The sequence below is a fragment of the Oncorhynchus tshawytscha genome, linkage group LG21, assembly GCF_018296145.1.
Source record: "Oncorhynchus tshawytscha isolate Ot180627B linkage group LG21, Otsh_v2.0, whole genome shotgun sequence".
NCBI classification, from domain to species: Eukaryota; Metazoa; Chordata; class Actinopteri; order Salmoniformes; family Salmonidae; genus Oncorhynchus; species Oncorhynchus tshawytscha.
In genome coordinates, this window is record NC_056449.1 from 3,089,934 (window position 1) to 3,101,239 (window position 11,306).

Consider the following 11,306-nt stretch of genomic DNA (forward strand, 5'->3'; position numbering starts at 1 on the left):
TGTACTGCAATTTCGATGGGAACCTATGGCCACGTCAGGCTTGATGCAATCTAGTGCTCGCTAAACATTGTTACTTTAATTTCTTTAATTTGATTACACCTTGAAAGATCTCTTCAATGACCACACCTATCATCACACGGGATAGAAATGATGGAAATGTCACGTTCAAGTCAATTAGAAGCTCGACTGCACAGGCCTCCAACATACCTCCCTTCGCGGTTGAAGCATAAAGACATGAGTTTACAGAGTGCGTCGTCGAGGTTCCTCGGATCTCCACCACATTGGGCCGATCGATCCGCTTTGAGTTTGGGATGCGCCCCGCCTCTGGGACAATTGGCAGATCTCATTGAAATGGGACGTTCTGGTGCCGCTCTGACGGTTAAAGGGGTATCGATTGAAGACCTAGTAGCTGAGAGATGTTGATGTTATTTATAATTTTATTTGAGATTTTTTTGTTGTGTGTATTTGAACTGTTGCTTGTGTCCTAGCAAATGTGTAAATTATAAAATGCAGAGCTCCCTTGTAAAAGAGACCTTGGTCTCAACGGGGACCCCCTGTTGAAATAAAGGTCAAATCAATTAAAAAAACTGGTAGTGCAAGTGCATTGCCTAATGTGAAAACAGTGTAATGTACTGTAATTTACAGTACTGTAGCATATACTACATTGAAATGGAAATGTTAAAACATGTATCTTACATGTTGTGTTATTGGATTAACTGGTTGTTAAAATGACTAAAACTGAGAAGATATCATGTTGTGTTTTGGTAATTAAACCAATGTACTCATTATATTTCACAGTAAACGTATATTTTGGATGAATGGTTGTGTGGTGAACGATGTCGACCAATCAAAATGAATGCACACTGAAACGTTTTGAAGTGTCACCAATTTGGAGTTGTGTACTAAGAGCTTTAAAAATAGTACCAAAGAAAAATCAACTGTAACGTCCTCCTTACCTCACCACCATCATTTGACATGAGCCAAACTGGATTTTTCAGTACATGGGGTCGGTTTTATAAATTGTCTTCATCTAACTCTGCCTTTCTCAAGTGAGCTCTCTTTACAATAATCTTACCCTGATGCTTAGCATTATTCTGTGTGTGTGTATGTGTGTGTGTGTGGGTGGGTGGGTGGGGGGGAGATAGTGTGTGAGGGAGAATTAGTCACTAGGTAAGAGTGTAGTCTGATCTCTGAGAAATTCACTATCTCCATCCCCACTCTTCTCCCACTTCCCTCTTATAAAAGCAAACAAAATGTATTTCCCCTCTGTTCTTTCGTATTCCCTCCTCTTTTTTTCGTGACCTTTCAGTATAGGATTCCCAGCTTGCATTCAGTGAATGCTTTCCCATATGGGGCAGTGAGCCCTTTCTGAGAGGAAGATAATTATTCCAAATAACTGTGTCTGAGGCCCCATGTTCCCAGGCCCAGCCCGGCTAGAGCAGGCAGGAATGGCAAGGAGCCCTCTCTCCTCCTTAATGGTTTCCACATGGAACTCTGGAGTGGGCGGCCAAGCCTCCAGCACGGGCAGAAAACTCCAAATTTAGAAGAAATATGAAAATGGTATAATGCGGCTTCCTTTGCAAGGGAGACAGGCCCAGCCCCCCCTCCACCCTGACCCCTCCCTCCCCCAGAGATTCTCCTCCTCAGACGCTGCAGGTCACAGGCTGAGGTCACGGGGGCCCTCATGCTAGCCAATCACAGAGCTCGGGGGGGCTTTCCCTCACATGCCGCTCTCGCGTTGGGCCGGCCCCTCGGCTCATATAAGGTCAAAGAAAAGACTTTGCTTCCTAAGCCAGCTGTGCTTCAAAAGGGAGCTTTGCACCGGGAACCCCCTTCAGACATTAGGGCTCATACAGAGAGCGGTCATGGTAGCAGTGTTGAGGAGCCCCCCACCTCACCCCACCCCACCCCACATGACCACTTCCCACCCCCTACCCAGACCTCACCACTCAGCGCTGCCAGCATCATCCCAGCCAGCCGGCAGCCAGACGCGGGGCCGAGGCCAGCACAGACAGCAACACAGGAGCCACCGAGGACCAAGGCCACAGAGATAGCAGCACACAGGTATGTATGCCTCAGCTACACACCCTTACATACATCGCTAGAGATTTCACACTCGTCATTCCACTCACCCAAAGTGGAAATTATACCAGGCACCAGTGAACTGTAATGTAACTTACAGTATGGTCACTTTAAACCCTAATATTTGCTCGTAGGTAGACTTGTTGTGGTGGGCAGGCAGTCGGTCGACAGAGTACAAGGTTGGTGAGAGTGCATTGTCATCCGTCATCTTCTCCTGTCTGTGCTGGAGGCTGAGGTCTGGCTGACCTGGGGTCAGGGTGTCTTTGTCTGCCAAGCACGTCTGGGGCGGCGGAGATATGTCTGGTGTGTCAGTGTGTCATTGACGGTAGAGAGACAGACAGCAGGCCAGGGTGACACTGAGCTGATGGGCGGGCTGGAGGTGAGATGACGGCTCTCACTGGGACACCGAGCAGTGTCACTCCAGTGTTACTCCTAGTAGTGGTTTGAACCTTGGTGCTGCTGCCATTGCCAGCAAGACAATGGTTTGTTGAGTTAGTGTGGGGCAGGATTGCGTTAGGCTTCTTCATTGACCACCTTTTCTAAGCTCATCCCACCCACATTTGCATATAGTGACACAGCAACTCATCTGAATGTAATGGACACAAACAAGCACTGCTAACGATGATTGATGACATTTCTATATTCTGTACATATTGTTCTTGGTTGATCTTGTGTAAATTCTGCCAGTGTACATACATATAGATTGCATCTGATTACTGCGACAGCGCTATTTTGGTGGTTGATCAGATTTGTCCCGCAATTCTTTGTTGTAATCATTTCAGGCTTAACAAGTATTTATTTACCGTATCGGTTTTCCTCTCGCTTGGGTCATGGAAACATGTCATCACTTTTCACCTCTGCTATTTCAATATGTGTCAGCTTGAGAGAGAGAGAGAGAGAGAGAGGTCAAGGTTGAGGGCTGATGTCATAAAGTACCATCACCTGAGAGTGAGCAAATGGCAGTCCCTCTCTGCTGCTGTGACAGTTGCTTAACTCAATTGCTTTACATCAAAGTGGCTCGCTATACAGCCTAAATCTAACTCACCATGGAAACGAGAAATAATGTGTTTTCTGCTTCATATTACCTCAGCTTGCTTAGAAATTCCAAATTTAGTTCAAGATTTATCTGTTGTTTTCCTCTGTTGCTCCTTTTACTTTGATACATTGTGTGAAAGATCCTGATTAAACGTAGCATTTCATCATGTTGTTTAGGTTTTCAGACCATTACGCAAATAGACAGCAGAATGACAGATTCACACAGCACTTAGGTGTCGTAAGCAGCCAAGCAGTTCAATAAACAAGGATGATAGTCATTAACATTGTGACATTCTACACAATGTTTGCACAAATAAATACAATGCTCTAGCTGCTTCAAGTTATATTTCATCAGGGTATGACATGGGAAATGTGAACACACACCCATCCCCCCCACCCACTTTCCGTCTTTGTCTCGTGTTCCTTCCCTGCCTCTTCTTCTCCTCTCCTCTTCCTGACACTAACAGCAGAGCCTTCTAACAAACAAAGCAGATGTAGCCAGCTGCTGGGTGCCTCAGGGTCAGTGTTGGCTACCTCATGCACGCGAATGCACGTGCCCAACCACGCACACACACCAACCTTTAATATGAAAAATCTCTCTCTCTCTTGCAAAATGGTGCTTTTCTTATGAGAGTTGATTGGAGATGATCAGCTATGAGTCCGGAGATCATACATGTATCTAGTACAAGGGCAGTGTCCATTCAGAGGAAACCAGCAAGGCCTGCAGTCCATATGAGTTGACAAATGTACGTCATCATACATCATGAATCATCAGAGAATCAGCTGTCAAGACCTTCCTTCACATCTTAACTTGAAGATACAATTTCATTTCACATTCAGATTTGGGCCTCTACTCTTTTTAGTTTTAGGTGTGTGGTTAATCATTTCTTGTATGTTTCTCTTGGTATTTTGGACCATGTCTAAACCCATGTCTTGTCAGTGTCCTTCGAGTGTATTAATAATGCAGTACATCATATCAGTGGATGGATGGATGGATGATTGGATGGATGGTATGGATAGTTTAAATTAGGAGGGATGGAAGGGAGAGTTATGGGGATGGAGACAGAGATGTAGGGAGAGGAAACGCTGGATTTATTTTGAAAGGAGTAAAAGGTTTGGAAGCCATCAAACCGCGAAGCCTTTTCACATGACCCTTTGGTGGCCCTGGCTCTCTGGCCTGTCCTTTGCGTCACTCTCCTCCTCCCCAAGGCCCAAGGGACCCCCGTTCCCAGGGTCACTTCCACATGAACGCCAGGGTAGGGAGGGAAAGAGGGAGTTAACTCCTCAGAGACTGACAAAGTCCTCTGTTCACATGGCCGAAGGAGGACAGACAGCCCGCTGAGGGTCCTGATCATAGATACATACTTACATACTCTCTCTCTCTCAGGAACACACATGCATGCACGCACAAATACACACACAATACCACATAGAGGTTGTTTGGCTCTCTAACATACTATACGTCCTTATAGATGGGTGAATTTATCCCCACACTTTGTCTCATGATCCTTTGGCTGCTATAGTGGTGCAAGCTAAGTTTCCGTAGCTACAGCCTCACATTCCAGATTCCATCTCTCTCTCTCTCAGCGTTCTGGGAATGCTTCAGCCGTTTTGTCACTTCCTCTCCGGGTTGTAAAGAAAAATCTCCAGCTGGTCTCATATGACTCATAAAAAGAGATGCTAATTTGTGTCTTTTAGAAATCTTTGATCTTGTCCGTTATGACTGTAACATACATTTTAGAAAAAGACTGACAATTTCATGCTCACTATTCGTTACTTTGTTCTGTTATTTCCTTGTGTGTCTTTTATCCAAACCTTTGACACCTGGTAGAAGAAATTGCTCAATTATTGCTGAACGTGTTCATTAATGATATGACTAAAGAGTATCAGCAGCAAATTCACCCTCAGTGACATACAACCCTCACGGTTGTAAATCAGTAAATGTATTATTTGTTAGAAGTGTTTTTTTAAGGGTTCATTCATTATAGTTCTTGGCCCTCTTAGTTTTATTTTCTGGCTATTCCAAAAAGAATGTACAGTTCACTATCTAGCCTACACACATGCCACACACACACACACACACACACACACACACACACACACACACACACACACACACACACACACACACACACACACACACACACACACACACACACACACACACACACACACACACACACACACACACACACACACACACACACACACACACACACACACACACTCAAACTCACACAACCGTCCTTGGCCTGTTGGGATAAGAGACGCATTCTTTCTCAGAAACGCTCTCTTGATCCTGAGAAACACATCCAGCCCAAATTCCAAAAGTGCTGGGAATCCTATGTTTATGGAAGGCATCTCGGAGGGAGCGTTGTGGGATCAGGCGTGGGGTGCCCTGAGGGGGTTCCAAGGACCTCTGCTGTCCCGGATCTGTGATAGGATTAGAGCCACAGCACACAGACGCTTTGATCTAGACGTACCGTGGTGAAGATGGGGCATGTACTGTCCAAACAAGTCCAGGCCCCAAAGGTAGAAATGAGCTTTTAGTAGAAAGTTCAATTACGTAAGCGACAGACTGACAGCCTTTGATTTCACAGCTTATTTGACTGTAGCTTAGTCATTAGTGCATTCCTTCCACAGTAATACGTTAATAAGCCTCTGGATGGTTTTGGCACGAAAGGATGGCCTCTTAGAGTTATTCAGGGATGCAAGTTGCAAAGTTTCTCCCATAAATTTCTGCTCCTCTGCAGAGCTGTCAAATACTACTCTGACCATAATGTCTCACTGTATGTTTAACAAAGTAAGACCCACGTGAAGGTTTGCCATGACGACTCATTAACCTCTGCTATGACATTAATTTCTTACTTTGTCTCCTCTGGTCTTTGCTTCTGAAATTTCAGCCTCGCCACATCAGTGAGAGAGAGAGAGAGAGAGAGAGAGAGAGAGAGAGAGAGAGAGGCTGAGTCAGTGTTGTAGCTCAGCGGTACTAGAAAGGCCTGGGCTTCATCAACTACACATCTGATTCATCTACCATGGTATACAGAGAGCATGAGAGAGAGAGAGAGCATGAGAGAGAGAGAGCATGAGAGAGAGAGAGAGAGAGAGAGAGAGAGAGAGAGAGAGAGAGAGAGAGAGAGAGAGAGAGAGAGAGAGAGAGAGAGAGAGAGAGAGAGAGAGAGAGAGAGAGAGAGAGAGAGAGAGAGAGAGAGAGAGAGAGAGAGAGAGAAAAGAAGGAATGAGAAGAGAGAGAGAGAGAGAGAGAGAGAGGGAGGCCTCCCCCACCCTCCTCACGCTTCCTGTCTGGATGATTTAAGGAGATGGGGAGAAATGAGAGGGGACCTTAAAAGGCAATGTTTGGGCGTGCAGGAGCGTTCGCTCTCTCCATTATCATACCCTGGGCCTGTGTCTGTGTAAACACAACGTCTGCCTGCACGTCTGTCTGTACGTCTGTGGAGGTGAGCACTTTGGCACAGGCTGAGGCACTTCAGGCGCGCACGTGCACGTGCACGCGCACACACGCGCACACACACACACACACACACACACATAAACAAGTCTTGGCAATGTATTTTTCGTCACTTTCAAGTGATAGTTTTCTGACTTTGCAGAAAAAAAGGGACAAGGTTTACAAATCACTTTGACAAATGTTTAGGCTGGAAAGGTCTTCGGTTATATGGTAAAATGGCCATGTATTTAAACCCAGAACATTACATTCATAACATCTAGCATAGGATGTGCCATGTATAGCAAACTGTAGATTAGGATATATTACACCCCAGTCTTTTACATAGTAGTACAGACCATGTAATACTCAAAGAATGTGCACTATTGCTGTCATAAGAAATAAACGAGTTGATATTAATGTGATAATAAAACTTTATTAACACAAGAGCATGGGAAACAGGAAATGGATCCAGGATGCAATGTTTATTGTTATGTGTTGGTTATTAACAGTGTCTGTGGTATCCGTATCATTATACACACAAAGCATGGCAGAGGAGTGTTGTGTTTGTTTATATTTTCTCGGACTGTAGACATCTGTGGGGGTGAGACATCCGGGGTCCTGGATGAGGCACGTATGCAGCACCCTATATAGATATGGAATAGTCTCTGGTCGGGTCCCAACACATTATTTAGACAAAATGGCAGTCCTTCTTTGTGACTGCGCTCGGGTTTTACTGACTTCTCCAACTTCGCGCTCACTTTTCCCTTTTTAAGTCAGCCAGCGACAGGCTGTGACTAGAAAAGGGAATGTGTGCAGCCAGCCGGCGAGAGCGAGAGAGCGAGGAAGGGGGGGGCAGGCTTCCATGATCACCGCCTGCCTGAAAGACCCCGAAAGACCCCGAAAGAGTGAATGTTTACCAAAGTACAGCTACATTTTCCATGATCCCAAAATAAAATTGGCTCAGAATTCCTTATAAGGGCTGCGGGGAGGCTCCAGGAGAGAGGTTTGAGACGACCTAAAGCTCCTTGGAGATAGTTCAAAACTGCTGCGGATTTCTCATGTTATTTCTTATTTGTATTTGATGATTCTTTTTTTGTTGTTGCTTTCTCTCTTTGGAATAAATGGAAAACTCCTTAAATTAGATTACAGGAGATTTATTGTACTCCTAAATTTTATTACAGCTTTCGGACACTCTAGTTTGGACTGTGAGAACAACTCCGAGCATGGCTCTGTCTATGGCATCATCACTAAGCTATCTCTGCAGGCCATACCTTAGCCAAACAGAGTTAGACACAACTATCCATGAGCCCATGCTATTGAGTGTCCTGTTCCTGTGTGTCTGTGTGAAGCCTTGTGGATCTGCTGTCTGTCTTCTGGGACTGGTGTTTAACTGTTCTCTTCTCTCTGTCTTTCCCTGTTTCAGACTGAACCAAAGGACAGCGCATACACAGTAACCAATAGGTGAGTATCACATGATGTCAGCTCCGTTATCTCAGCCCAATTATCTGCCTAAACCTGCTCAGGGGTCAGACATTATGGCTGTGATTGACAACTGATGTAACTTCTCAGAAATTAAAGAGAAGACTTTATTTTTTTCATGTAGGCTACAGTCTGGTGTATCCCTGTGAGTGGCCCCTATGCAATCCCCCAGACCTGTGCAACAATTGTGTGATTACACCATCCCTCTTCCTGGGATGAGGGTCAAAACTGAGCACTCAGTCACAGGTGTTTATATGAGCTCAGCATAGTGTCTGGTTGCTGAGTAATGTTCTGCGGTGTCCATGTCCACACACTAAAACGTGCCAGATAGAGACACTGTTCAAGGGCACAGTCAGCCCGCCATTCTAAATTGGCCGAAAGTCAGACACAGAGGGGAACGCTGTGTATCAGATTATATCAGATATCAGATCCAAGAAAACTTGTCTGAAACCTTACTGTCACCAGTGACCCACAACAACATCACTTCCTCCTGACAGAACGAGCTGAAGGTGTCTTCTTTACTCTGATTCAATTGTGTGTTTAGCTATTTTTTACCAGCCAAACACAAACATTAAATAATTACTGTATATAAACCAGATGAAGTGTCAGCGCTCCATGGGAGTTTCCTCCTCCTTCTCTTCCATCTCCTTCCTCTTCCTCCTCCTTCTCATCCTCCCTCCTTCACCTCCTCCTCAAGCCTCCTTGTGGTGCCTGAGGCCTGATGTGGGTAGGCAGGAGGCTCCAGTAATCCTGTCTTTGTGGGCCAGGCTAGTTACACGCAAAGGAAGCAGGCATGGCACTGTGCCCCTGCCTTCCTGCCTGAATTCTGTGGTGTTGTGACCTCAGTGACACCCAGAGGCCCAACAACAGATGTGTCCCCTGTGAACCCAGGGACCTGGTCACCCTGACACCTACACACATCTAGTCCATTCACCAGCACCTAGCATAGACATATCACACCTCTCCAGTGAGGGATCCTCTCCCATATTATTAGGGTATCAGTTCAAAAGTTATTAGAATGTTATAATGTTCTATCAAGTTAACTGATTATTTCATCTAATGTATATGAGTACACCAGTTTAATTATCAAGTAATAAGCATTAAGAATCAACTGGGAAATGGTGCCCACAAACTTTATGTGAGAAAGGAGTGAGAGCAAGGCTAACGGTATGTGGAATGAGTTAGATCATTTTTTTAAATGGAAGCTCCAGTACAGTAGCAGTGATCTAGGGAGAGATTTCAAAGCCACAGGGATGAGAGGTAAGGCTGATGGAGGAATCCTGGGTGTAATGTGAAGAATAGAGGAAGTATACTGAGAGCAGAGGGAGAGAGGGAGCTCCTGGTATGTGTCCCAATTGGCACCCTGTTCCCTATATAGTGCACTACTTTTGACCAAAAGTAGTGCACTCTATGGGGAATAGGGTACCATTTGGGACTTAATTGTTTGTTTGCTCTGCGGCTGGGAGTCCTGCAGTTAGGGGTTTAGTTTGGGCGATGCTCCTGGCACCCTACCCCCTCTGTGGTAGCTGTGAGAAGAACGTGCTGGAACAGGAGAATGGCCCACACCCCTGCTGTCATGATGGCAGCATCTCTCTCAACAGCGTGCTGCTGATTAAAACTCTGTGGCCACAATCCAACATGGCTGAAGCTCCTCAAAAATCAGTGCCAAAACGCATTCCAAAACACCCCAAGTACTCCAATCCCCATGTAGGGATTAGGGGTGTGGGAATTTGGGAATGTCAGTGGGATTGCAGGGATTAGGGTTGTGGGAACAGGGAGGAATGTCAGTGGGAGTGACGAGTTGAGGGCACAGGGACAGGAAGGAGCAACATTTAAATATGCAGGCAGGCAGGGGTCAAAGTCATTTCCTGTTCTCCAACATAACATTTACAGCACACACACATTCCCCCAATATACAGCAAGCCTCAGTCTTTATGGTACCTCCCTCTTACAGTTTGATACTGGAATGGGACTGTACAGACAACTGTCACAATGTACTTATGTGTGGTTCATGCTGTTCGTTGAGCGCTCTAAAGAATCCTCCAATGCTCTTCTTACCCACAGGTCAGTCTGCACTGGGGTCTTAGGACCTCTTTGGTTTCTTACCTAACTCCAACTTTCTTAGTCAGAACTATCCTATAGCGATGTGAAGAGAAGACAGGTAAGGTAAATCTGGGGGGGCCTGCCAGAACACTGGCGTTGATGTTTTACTGTGTAGGTCTATTGCTTGGTCCTCAGGCCCCAGGTGCAGTGCTGCATCTCTGGTCAATTGGGAGTCTGAGATGAAGCACTGTAGCTCGGGAAGGGGGGCGCAGCTACAACGGGGTGAGCAGTCTGAGTGGTGGCCCCATGTCTATACCTCTCTGCCTTATTTTAGACGGTCTTCTAATGGAGACCTATGTTCAGGATATTAGGGATGGAGGGCCCCCGTGACTGGTGCTGCCCCTCCCAGCCTCTCTCTCTCTCTCTCTCTCTCTCTCCCAGGTCTGGCCACATATCTGAGATGCCATATCATCGCTCCACCCATGATGTTTACCTCTGCTTCATACAGCCGTGTGGTCCAGTAAAGACTATAGTTACTGGTGTGTTTTCCATGCTTTAATTCACCACCTCCTCCTGAGTGCATTTGCTGCATTACCCTGGCCTTTTCCTCGCTCCCGGGGTCCAGTTTTCCCAGGAATCCCTTGGGCAATCACAAGGGGGATTCCTGGAAATACTGTTCTTGGGGGTGGGGCTTGACTACATGGATCTGGGATAGTAATACAATCTGCTCGTGATATGTTCCACAGACATGTGTGATGTAATGGAAAATTCTATGAACGGGGAAGGACAATGAAGGAAGATAGAACGAATGCTACACTATTTTATATCTTGATGCAAGGCCTGGCCTGGATAAATACTCTTATGTATATGTGTCTTTACCTTTTGATATGAATTTTACTATGTCAGAGAATCTTTATAAACTCATACAATTTCATATTAGCTATAATATAACTTTTTCATATCAAATGTGCCACGTAATTTTTTTAAAAACTGTCAATAAATGTCAACATTTTCAACATGTCTGTCTCAGTCATTCTACTTTCTTGTTACACTACAATGTTTAGTATCATCGAAACTTGCTAGAATGACCCAAATCTCATTGTGGACAAACGGCCAAATATGAAAACAGTGCCCCCTACAGTGTATGTAGATGTATCAAGACCACAACTTGCTTGTCAAAATCTTCACCACAAGGGGTCAGAGTTGAGCCACTTCCTTA

The 11,306-nt window shown here is 45.4% G+C and overlaps 1 long non-coding RNA gene across 1 annotated transcript; it reads left to right on the forward strand.

Moving 5' to 3' along the window:
- The first annotated feature begins 1,815 nt into the window (after window positions 1-1,815).
- Window positions 1,816-11,105, forward strand: LOC112220694. The gene is made up of 2 exons (XR_002948900.2): window positions 1,816-2,064; window positions 7,989-11,105. It is a non-coding gene; the product is annotated as an uncharacterized LOC112220694 (long non-coding RNA).
- The last annotated feature ends 201 nt before the right edge of the window (window positions 11,106-11,306 follow it).